This window comes from Papilio machaon, chromosome 9, assembly GCF_912999745.1.
Source record: "Papilio machaon chromosome 9, ilPapMach1.1, whole genome shotgun sequence".
Classification (NCBI taxonomy): Eukaryota; Metazoa; Arthropoda; class Insecta; order Lepidoptera; family Papilionidae; genus Papilio; species Papilio machaon.
The window spans coordinates 7,429,555-7,441,994 of NC_059994.1; positions in this window are offsets into that span (position 1 = coordinate 7,429,555).

The window sequence follows — 12,440 nt, forward strand, 5'->3', positions numbered from 1 at the left end:
TGCGTTAATGATAATGGAAAACTAATTTTAAAAATTTTTTTCTGAATGTATGTATGTCTGTCCGCAAGGACGCATTTGTTTCGGGTAAACTTCGGAACGGCTGAACCAATTTTGACAGGATTTGACAGGAAAGGTAACTGAGGCACGCGGTCATAATATAGGCGACTTTTTTTGTCAATTTCGCGCTAACGTAGTCGAGGGCGACCGCTAGTTTCAAATAAATAAAAACAACAACACAAGAATTGGTTATCGTAATACTAAAATGTAATATATAGCAAGTTATAACTAATGTTGCCTAAAAGCCTAACATGTGGCACCTGGAAGTTTAGGGTTATGGGTGGAAACTTATGACGTCATTACAAGAGCTATTAAGTTATAGTAAGGGACAGTATAAGACTTAAATAACTAATATTAATATTTTACTTTACAATATAACCCCATTAGTGCGTGAAACTAGTCTCCTCCTCTGTGCATTATCTAGCTAATGGTCACTTATAACTAAGTTTGACTAACTTGACTACATACTAGAGGTCGCCCGCGACTTCGTCAACGCGTAATTAAAAAGATAGTTACACTAAGTTACTTCCGCCCTCATTAGCCACTTTCCACTAAAAGTCTCGTCAAAATTGATCCAGACGTTTCGGAGATTATCCAGAACAAACACGGACTTACGGACAGACAGACAATTTCGCGAAATACTATATACTATGTTCACTATTTTTTTATTACATACATACATTACAATTTTAATAATTGTACAGACTTTTAGAGACTTGGTAACTGTTAGTCTCCATTTCCAAAAACACTTGTACAAAAAAAGAAAAGAAAAAAATTCAGCTTGTCTAATGCTGGCTACTAGCTTTAGTACTTACTCGGTTATAAACTATAAGGCGTTTGACTGTATCTAGAAACATATTTTGCTTGCCGAAAGCCTAATTTAAGTCCGTTTTCCCTTCCCACCCTTTTCTTATAAGGAAAGAGCGGGAAGAGAAAGTAGATTAGGCGGAAACGGGGACGAATGTTAAGGAGAAATATCCTCCTTCTCCGTTGATTAAACACATCTGCAATTGCGGATTTCTATGGGTAGCGGTTGCTTCGCTATTACGGCGGATTCGAGTAGCCGTTTGCTCGTTTGCTATCTTACGATATGAAAAAAAAAACCACATGTGACGTAATATTAATATCTGCATTGTATACGTGCACATAAGTTTCGTCGCCAAGCAATTTATACTTTAAATAAATTCCGTCGTCTCCCTCCTTTCTCCCCAGTATGCTTCATTTTACTTTTGGCTTATATCCAAAGCAAAGCACTGTAATATTTTATCTCTGAAAGGTTTAATGATAGGAAGTCAGGCACAGCTAGAAAAGTATCGCATTTAATTATTTTTTATTCTAAAATAGTGAAAGAAAAAAAAAATTTCGGTAACTTTTATCTTTAAATTTTAACATTAAAGTTTGCTTCATTTTATAATCATATTATTTTTAATCACTAATTCAGTAAAATAAATAGCGTACTTCTTCCGAAATTCAGAAAAGAATAAAAACTTATCCAAATTAGAAATAAATTAATTCATATAACTACTAGCTGTCGCCCGCGACTCTGTTCGCGCGGAATCATGGATAGGTGGATGGATGGATGTTTGTAGGTATCTCCAGAACGGTTGCATGGATCTCGAAAAAATGTGGTATAGATGTAGAGCATAGTCTGGAAGAACACATAGGTTACTTATTAACTTTTATTTACTTCCGCGCGGACAGTCGCGGCTGACAGCTAGTTTTTAATATTAGTGAGATGATAAAACACCAATATAAAACACATTGTCATTTATCTTTACAACAAGAATGAGAAGGAAAACATTATTCTGCACACATGTTTCCGCAATGGAAACTCATAGTTTGTTAGATTAAGTGACCGCTGTAACATAAAATATAATTTATGATATAAATCTCAACAGTGGCTAATCTTTTAGAGTTATCTCATCAAAAATGCATTAGCTTATGTCGCAAGGGACCTTATGAATGAAGGAAAAACTTCGTGAAAGAAACATTTGTTCACCGAGCTGACCAAGTTCAAATTGAATTTTCTTATTGTGTTCTATAACGGAAATTAAAAATAAATTGTCTGGTCCGAATAAAAACACAATTTTACATGAATCAAAATGTGTTTTCAATGTCGTAAGAGTAAATTTAATTTTAATTCCGGTTATTCCAAATGAAAATTAAATCCGGATTCATTGAATAATATGATTTTCAGGGTACCGTGATAATTCCGTGATAGGTACTGATAATATTTTACATACCTATAATGTTTGTTTGCATTTAGCCTAGTCATTTTAATTTAGACCATATAAAAACGTAGTATTTTATTTATATAACACTAAACTTTACAACGGTAAAACGATAGAAACATCTGATAAAATATTTAACTTAGCTAAAATTCAGTTCACGAAATCAAATTCATTTTCTCAACATTTGTAGGTCTTCTGACTTATTAATGAAACACTTTGTCTTGTTAACAAAGACTTTGATTTTATTAGCAAGGGAATATTCTGATAATTTTGTTAAAGATGGTAACAAAATATTCTTTTGTTTCAGTGACGTCATTAATATAAAAGAATAGATTAACTTGTGTTGAGAGGAATGAAAAGCTCCTAATTTGTGCTGCGCATAGCCCAAGGGGCTTGTCAGAACGCAACTAGAGGGTTAAGTTAGCTTTACTTAAAACTTATAACTTAATAATATAAATATTATGAGCTCGTACGTCTTGATAATTTAACATCAAATGTTTTTGAAAGTATTAAAAGTAATTATTAACAACGGTAAACGCTAACAACAATAACTTTAAATGCACGAATGGGCCGGATTTACCGTTGAAAGATCACACAGAAGACAGGCGTGAAGTAGAAACAATTCCATGTTTAATTTTCGGTCTAATTTTAATCCTCATTCCCTCCCACTCTTTTCTTATAAAGAAAGGATGGGTAGGAGAGGTGGATTTGATGGAGGAAGAAACTGATAGCAAGAGGAAATTTTCTCTTCTTGCGCGTCCGTTTCTCCGTCAATCAAAGGTCATATGCAATGGCGGATGTCTATGGAGAATGGTCACTTCGCTATTTCGGAGAATACAGGCGGCTAATATGAAACACATAAATCATAATTTCGATGTGTAATAAATAATAAAGCATTTTAAAAAAAAGTAAGAGTTCTGAAGTATACTGTATATGCAAAATTAATTTTAAAAGCTTGACGCAACAAAATTTTAAAACGTGTTTAAATTAAAATTTATTCAACAGCGTTATCCGAATAAATCTGAAAACGATTCAGAAAATTTTAAAACTTTTTTAATTTTGCGAGTGTATAGTACCTGAAAGTAAATACAATGTCAATTTTAATTGTGATACGATTTTTTAACTTTGAATATTTTATATACTGTCATACTATTTTTATAATGTCATTTTTTGACTTCAGTTTCTTCAGCAAAGATCTATAAATTATGAATTTGCAAAACATAATTTATCATAAAGAGATATTTTCTAGTATTATAGCTATATTTCGCTTCATTTTAAACTAATCGTTACCCGCGACTACGTCGTCGAATTAAAAAATCTTACAATAAATATAGCGTACGAGTATGTAACCCGGGAATGGGGTTACCTTTCCAATATTGAAAGAATTTTTCAAATCAGTTCAGTAGTTTCGGAGCTCATTTAAACAATCAATTCTTTTCTCATTATATTATTAGTATAGGTATTCTCTCACAAAATTTAATTCATATGTCATTAAAGAAAAATAAAACACCATATATATAGAGTACTTCAGACACGCACGAAAAAAACTAGTAGTGGAAAGAAGAAGACCCCGCGGGTCTCATCTCAATAAATGTTCTTACCCGGTTTGCATCATATCTAACTCCATCTTCTCCAACGCTCTATATGTAGTCAAAGATATAGTTATATTTTTTATATTACAAAGTGGCAAACGAGCAAGTGGCTACACGAATTCGCCGAAATGGCGAATCGACCGCTGCCAATAGACATTCGCAATTGCAGATGCGTTGCCTACCTTCAATCGACGAAGGAGACGCACAAAAAGAGAATATTTAACCTTCAAATCCACCTCCCCTTCCCATTCTTTCCTTATAAGAAAAGGGTGGGAAGGGAAAGAAGACTAAATAAGCCTCCGGCACCACACTCATCAGACGAATCGCGGAAATACTTCCACTTCACGCCTGTCTTCTGTGTGGTCGTGGTATTGCACCGGGCGAGCCGGCCAATTCGTGCAACTGATGTTGTTGTTGCTGGCGTCTACCACTGTCATATAAAAACAAAAGCCATTTATTAGCACATTTAACCTCTCAAAGATGTACAGACATAAAATTTTAAATTCATATCAGTCCTCACGTAGCAGATTTTTAATAGATACTAACGTGTGTGCTTCAAAGCTCAGAGCTTTATCCTACTAAATAGAACCATCAAACTCACTGCACTGGGATATAAAATGGAACAGACAAACATAAAAGAACATTTGCTCAAAGTTTATTTTGTATTCGTGAGTGTAGAGAAGAACATATTATTCTATTTCTCATCAAAAACAACAATTACAACAGGGAAAACTAAGTATTTTGGTTACCTTTCGAGTATTGTTTTTACGTTTTACTTTTTTATTTGATCTGTGGTATTATATAAGATAAAAAAAAAATATTTGGTAAAATAATGAAAGGAGATGAACAAAGGAAAATTAGTGCCCGAAAGTGACTCACTAAGTAGTATTGGGAGGTCTTGATGGACGTAGGACTTATACCATCCAAATTGACGAAATGCTCAAGAAGAGCAGTATTAATTGCACTAGAAACCGACGTGCATGTTTGTGTAAATGCATAAAATTAAAAGAAACGAGAATGGTGAATCAGGACCGAGAAAAATAGAGGAGCATGGTCTACGTCTAGCGTTAGATGGGCGTGAGTTGTGTTATTGTTGTTTATATATATTAAAAACTGAGTTCATGTGAGAAGAATCAATTAGAGTATTTGATGTTTTCAACACAACTAAACAAGAAAGTTTCTTTTGAAACTTGTTAGTGTATAAATAATGTACTTTATTGAACAACGTAATAAATAAACAATACAACGACAAAACTAAGAACTTTTTAGGTTACAACTATAATAATGCTCAGTGATATCGAAACGTAATAATTTTACAGTTTGCATTTTTTGGAATGAAGCCAGTATCTTGATGTAGACGCGGCTTAAAATTTGTGTGGAAGCAATTCTGCAGAGAAGTATTGTACTATTGTTAAATCAATGTTGTACAACTTGTTATATTTTACTGCATGTTACGTTTTACACAAATTATGACGTTTTATATTTCCTTTACTAAATCTACACTAAGACACACCTACAGTAAAGTAATTCTGAGTTGCAATTGTAGTTTTATCGAAAAATACGACAAGGTTATTTAAGCCGGTAACTTGGGCGCTGCTGTTGCAGTTTGTCCTACCAGAAAATTATAAAATCTACTGAAAATGACATGTAAGAAAAAACATGACAAGACATGACAGTTCCAGACGGATTTTGTGACTCTTTTTAGATATTTAAAGAGGGAGGGTGAGATATTATAATTGAGTTTTACTTAGGTAACCATGTCGGATAACATTGTCGGTCTATAATACGTGTTGTTTTTTAAAGTTTAAAAAATAAAAATGGGACTCGTATTTTATTTCAATTTCAACTTTAATTTCACGGCCATTTGAATGCGTAGTTTATTTGAATGTCCACTGCACGAATTTGTTTTGTTAAAATAAAAGGCGTTGAGTGTAAAGTTTCACGCCGTTTTAAACATATGCCGGAATATAAAAATGATTTGATATGAAAATTCAAATATAACATTGGAAACAACAAAGGAAATAGAAAAGTACTTTGATTTAAATTAGTAGTTTCCTTTAAAGTACAGTCGAACCTGGATAAACAAGAGTCCTAGGGACCGCGATAATTATTTACCATGAAATTCTACATATACTTAAAATACAATTTTTCTCGTCGTTTTTTCAAAGACTTAGAGTGCAATGACAATATGTTTTATATAAGTCTTCCAGTAATAGAAACCCATGGTTACTAATCACTTTAAATATTCTGTGAGTTGAGATTTTTACAGCAAATTCTAAAAAACTCATTCAAAGCACCAACTTCTCGTAACATTTGCTTTATGCCTTTACGTAAATAGTTATTGAAAATGATAGCAAAGTGAAACGTTCATTGTTTTCCGAGGAAATGGTGAATGTAATTCAAATAGATGGCAAGCTTTCCCTGGCGCAAAGCCAACGTCCGGGTGTGGTTTAGACTTTTAAGAAACAGGACCTGTAAAGCACACATCACTCTATTATAAATAAACTAGCTATCGCCCGCGACTCCGTCCGCGCGCAGTTAAAAAAAACTTAATAGCGGTATGAAAAATAGATGTTGGCCGATTCTCAGAGCTACTCAATACGCTCACAAAATTTCAAGAGAATCGGTCAAGCCGTTTCGGAGGAGTACGGGAACGAAAACTGTGACACGAGAATTTTATATATTAGATAATAATAAGATTTCACTTGCTTGTTTGAGTACGTAAAATGTTGAATCACTATGCGTTTAGTATGTAACTGTCAGCATAATATGCACATGTGTGTTGAGTTTATTAATAGCTGTCGCCCGTGACTCCGTGGGCGTGGAATTGAAAAAAATATAATAAGTAGCCTACGTATTTTTTCAGATTATATTATACATCTGTGCCAAATTTCATACCTTCAAACAAACATCCATCCATCCATCCATCCATTTATCTTAACTTTGGCAATTATAATATTAGTAAGATAGCGGCAGCTCTTAGCCTAGTCCTTTTTTCTATAGTCATAAGGGGTTTGGTATTTATTTAGGCGCTACGGGGACAACGTCACGTATAGATGGGTACGGCTTTCCGATAATGAGATTGACTTAATCTAGAACTAACTATATTAAGTATGGACATTTTGGGATTTTATGATGGAATTTAATTTTACCTATGGCTTTGTTTAATCGATTGTGGCTTTTCACGAAACGTTGACATAATCGTTACCTCATCCTAATCATGATCACCCTAATCATGTATCAGTATTTTGTAAAAAAACAGCTTCTTTAATCATTAATGCTGACAAACTCCCATATATTGATTAGAATTTCAAATGTAAGTAATAACATTAGCAATTTGTTTTCACAAATTGTATTTGTGTTCGTTTCAAAGAAAAAAGAATGTGATTTATTATATAATTCTGTGGTTTCTTTTGCCTCAAACAATAACCTAATTGGAGAGCCCAAAAATGAAATTTCATTTTTAATTTTAATTTTTTTAAAACGCGCTGAGATTTTAAAGCAGTTTGGCATTGTTACCAAAATGAAATGACTGAAATTGTGTCAAGAGCAATCACGAAATGGGAATAGATAAGAGAAAACTATCAACTTTTTCAATTGAATTAATAATGAAAAATTTTAAATCATACTTAATTATTCATCTAAATAAATCGCGCATTATTAAAATAATGAGATTAAAAATAGAAAAGTACCAAATTAAAATTAAGAAGTTCTGACTAACAATTGTAATTCTATTTTTTTAAACTTTGTCATTTCGCTTGTACAATTTATCATTTTATTAAAAAAATATATTTAATTTTTTAGAGCAACATCTGAGTAGAGTTGATAAATATTTGTAACATTTTTACCGTCGATCGCCGAGCTGCATATCGAGATTCACAGCTCGTCAGCCTTCGCTTATTTCCCAAAGGTATTGAAGGTAAGCGACGAAATCTTGTAGGTAACGAAACGAATATTTTATTTCCACACGACAATTCAATTGTTTTACAATACTGATTATATCTTGATTTTTTTCGTTTTATGTTAACACTGGATAAGATTAACTGGTAGGAAGACTTTTTTGTGTAAGCCTTTGGTCTTGAAGATGATTTATATTCATCCATTGATGATGATTTGGTAATAACTAAGTATGGTTAATTAGAGTATTAGAGCGTCCGGTGGCAGTGGTTAAGCACTTGACTTGCAATCTACAGGTTTTGGGTTCGAATTCCGCGATGTACCAATGTGTTTTTCGATTTTATATTTACATATGTACATTTATCCTACGTTCTTACGGTGAAGGTAAACATCGTGATGCTGCACATATCTGAGAAGAAATTCAAAAGTGGGTGTGAAGTCAACCAACCCGCATTAAGCCAGCGTGGTTGACCATAGCCTAGTCACCCCTAACTTGAGGAGGCTCCGAGCCCCTCGGTGGGGACGTATAGTAAGCTTTATAGTATGGTATGTAATGTTATTTGAACTATATAATACGCCATATGAGTATCGATAAGAGTCATATTAATGTAGCCCTACCAATCGATCGGTCCAATGAAGATTTTTTCGCATTGGGCCATTAAGTTTATAGAAAAAAAATGCTAAAATAATGGTCCATTTAAATTCTTAATTTGATCTACTTCTAGTATAGACTGAGTTTAATTTTGCGAAATAAATAATTTTAGAACAAAACACTATAAGGAAAAGAAAAGACAAGACAATGTAAAAAAAAAAACAAAACCATCGTTTAACATGACCAACACTCCTTTAACTGGGAATACATTATTAACACGTCTCGTAAAACTCGTAACAGCTCGTAAAAACCGTTGCCATGGGAAATAGCCCCATTACAAACCGGGAAATGCCATAGAGTAAGTAATAATGCTATTCGCTGGGAATTTTTGTCAACTTTACACCGATCTTAAGTGTCTTCCAATCGTTAAATTTTATTATAAGCTTTTACGTTTGAACTCCGTAAATTTGGTTAAGTTCGATGCATTTTAACTAGGTCATAAATCAATAGCCGATTTTTTTATCAATCTCAACTTAATCTGGTGTTAATTTAAATTTAGTTAGTCGTTAAATTAATTATTAAAATTTAGTCAACAAAATTAATTTTACGTCACATTCTGTTATTACTCTTTGAATAGCTGTGCCAAATCAAGTGCCTTAATATGACAAAATATCATATTAGGTATTGTGTTCATAGGGCCTAGCACAAACATTCGTGAGAACGTTTTCAAAACGTAATAGACAAAATTAATAGAACTTGACCAATCCTAAGGGGCGTAAAGTACACCAAATTCATACAATTTTTTTTTTACGAATACGTTCTCGCTACTGTCACGCCAGTATTCGTGATAGATCCCCTGAAGTGAACCTCACAGTTTCCAGAAAAAATAACAGAACAATCTTGTGGTAGCAAAATAAAACTGTACAAAATAAGGGCTCCGAGCAAGTCTGTAATCATAAATTCAACAAACATTCACTAGATGGCGTTAAAATGACGCATTCGTAGCACTTTACAAATGCTACGATTACTACGTCCGTTGCAAGCGTAGACCCAAAATATAAATGATGAAATATAGATGGCGCTATAATCAATAATTATTATTTGTCTGTAAATTGAATATTCTGAAAAATAGAACAATTTTAATGTAAGTAGATATTTAACCATACATAATCAGTTATCATAGGCAAAGAAACATTGACTTAAAAAGAACTGAACTGATCAATTAAAAAAAGAATACAAAATTAACTCAAAGACATCTAACATATTTTGACCATCCAATAATATGTTTGCTAATTATCTGAATCATTAATAATTATCTTATGTAAGGTAAATTAAACACCAAACCACTTCTATAATAATAAAAGATGACCAATGAAAAATTACTTTAAACATTTCTATTTTAATAAGATGGAATGTCATCCTCTTTGGATGCGCTTAATCCCTGATGTTAGGTATTGCGTATGTCGTGCACTGATTAATTCCATCAAGTCAGAATAACACCTTCCGATCTACATAACTGAGTATCAACACTAATCCTTGTTCCTTACTATTTACATGATAAAGTAGTCTATTTGTATATACTTCGATGCATCTTGCTTAGTTACATATTTACTAGGATGTTTCCCATCGAGAAACAGGTAACTCCCATTTATGAAACGACTGAAATCTGAGACATAACTTTTAATTAATAATAACTGTACAGACCTTTCAACTTTAAATTTAACAACCAAAAATTATGAATTATTTTATCATTTTTTTAAACAATGTCTTCCAAATTATATTAAGAAAAATGTTTATATACATTATACAAGAGTTATTTGGTTGATATAAATGTTATTCTCGTGAACTTAACGACTAATATATGAGATCCCATGTTTACCCTGTCTCGTGGCATGTGGGCACACCTCGTAAACATACTCTTGTATCAATCAATCGCCTCTCTTTAATGCCGTTAGCGAATCTTTAATCAAATATTTTTATATCAAGTATTACATGTAACATTTTTGTATGAATAAAATACAGGAAATAAAACTATGATATTTATCTAGTAGAGGGAAATTATTTCATTTTATTTATCCAATAAATTATTTTATCTTTTAATAAAGTAATAAAATAAATATTGACCTAACCTTCACTTGGGTGGTATATAATATCAAACCTCAATTATAACTTCGATTACTCAATTATTATTTAAAATAACTCAAAATTTGCATATTATGCAAAAAGATGGATGGATGAATATTTTTTCGAAGGTATCTTTGGTATGACTCGACGGATCTTGATGAAATTTGGCACAGATGTAGAACATAGTCTGGAAGAACACATAGGCTACTTAATAGGTCTTTTTTTAATTCCGCGCGGACGGAGTTGCGGGCGATAGCTAGTAATACATAAGTAATATAATATAAGATATAGATCTACTGTCATTATTGTATTAATGAACAACATTTTTATGTTTTTCCCTTATGGATTCTTAAACAGTAGACAGATTTTAATTGAACTTTAGTAGGATGTTTTGTGGTATGCTTCCCGATTTAAAAATCTAAAAAATAATTTAATAGTCTCGTTTGCAACTAAATTAAACTGAATCTTTCGATGTTATATTATAGTTAGTTTTCACAGCAAGATTTGTCTACAATCATTGTTAACCCTATGACGTCTATTTATCCATGTTACATCGTCTTGAATAATTTATCCAAACTTAACACAAGTCAAATAGCAAAGATAAATAAGCAATATACGTTATTGTCAACGCAAAATGTGCGTATTACAAATTACCTCTACACAGATTAATGTGGTTTAAATAATTGTTCCTATATGTGCGTTGTGACGTCACAGATAGGAACAATTAGTGATTTAAATTTGGAATGTTCATAATTTAAGGAACTTCATATACCTAAATAGAAATGTGCTTCGACGCGAAGTGGTGCTTGGACTGTGGCAATAAGTGTCGCCTTTCGTGGTCTTACACCACCTCATCACCTGTGTCTGGTATCCGAAGGTGTAAAGGGATCCACAGAAGCTCTTCACCAAGTCACCAAGTCTTCACATAAGTAAATAAATAATAACATAAATATATATTTGACTCATCAATAAATAATTTCCAATTATTCTGTGGAATTCAAATTGAATTTATCTTACTAGAAACAATATATAGTTCTACTCTAACCTGGATATATGAGATATATCTATTAGAATTTACATTTTAATTTAAAGCTAAACAACTGTGGCGTTGGCGTAGTGCATATCTTTATCATAATGAAATTTGTAACCAACACGTAGTCTGAATTTTCTAGGTAACTTAAATATAACAAATGCTTCGCCCACTTATAAAAAAAGTGCATCATAGGAAAAAAATAATATAATATTGTAATATATTTTTATATATTATACTAGAATTTACCCGCGACTCCGTCCGCGCGGAATAAAAAACAGAAAACGGGGTAAAAATTATCCTATGTCCATTTCCTGGTTCTAAGCTACCTGCCCACCAATTTTCAGTCAAATCGATTCAGCCGTTCTTGAGTTATAAATAGTGTAACTAACACGACTTTCTTTTATATATATAGATAAAGTCGACGTCGTCAGCTCATAGGTCCCGTATGTTGTAGCATATCCAAGCTAAGGATGACTTTGGCGCACAGCAGATAGGTTGACTTCAGCACGTCTTTGAATTCATTCGCAGATGTAAGCAGGTTTTATCACGGTATTTGCCTACACTGTGAGAATGTCGGATAAATGTACATGAAGCAAAGCAAGAAGATTTCGAATTACTTGCTTAAAATGTTATTTTAAAGTATTAAAGGTAATTATTGTCCTTGTAAACTATTTGTGATTTATTTGATTAAGTTTTGATTCTTTAGTTTTAGGGGTGTACGAATATTTCGAACTTAGAAATTATTCAATTAATATTCGATTTAAAACTGGAATTTAATAATTCAAATTATAGTAAAGTTTCCAAATAATTCGATTATAATTCAAATATGTTTAATAATAAGCTTTTGTCGAATTATTTTAATTCATCGGAAAAATATCGAATTATTTGTCGAATTTCGAATAATTTAAAATTCG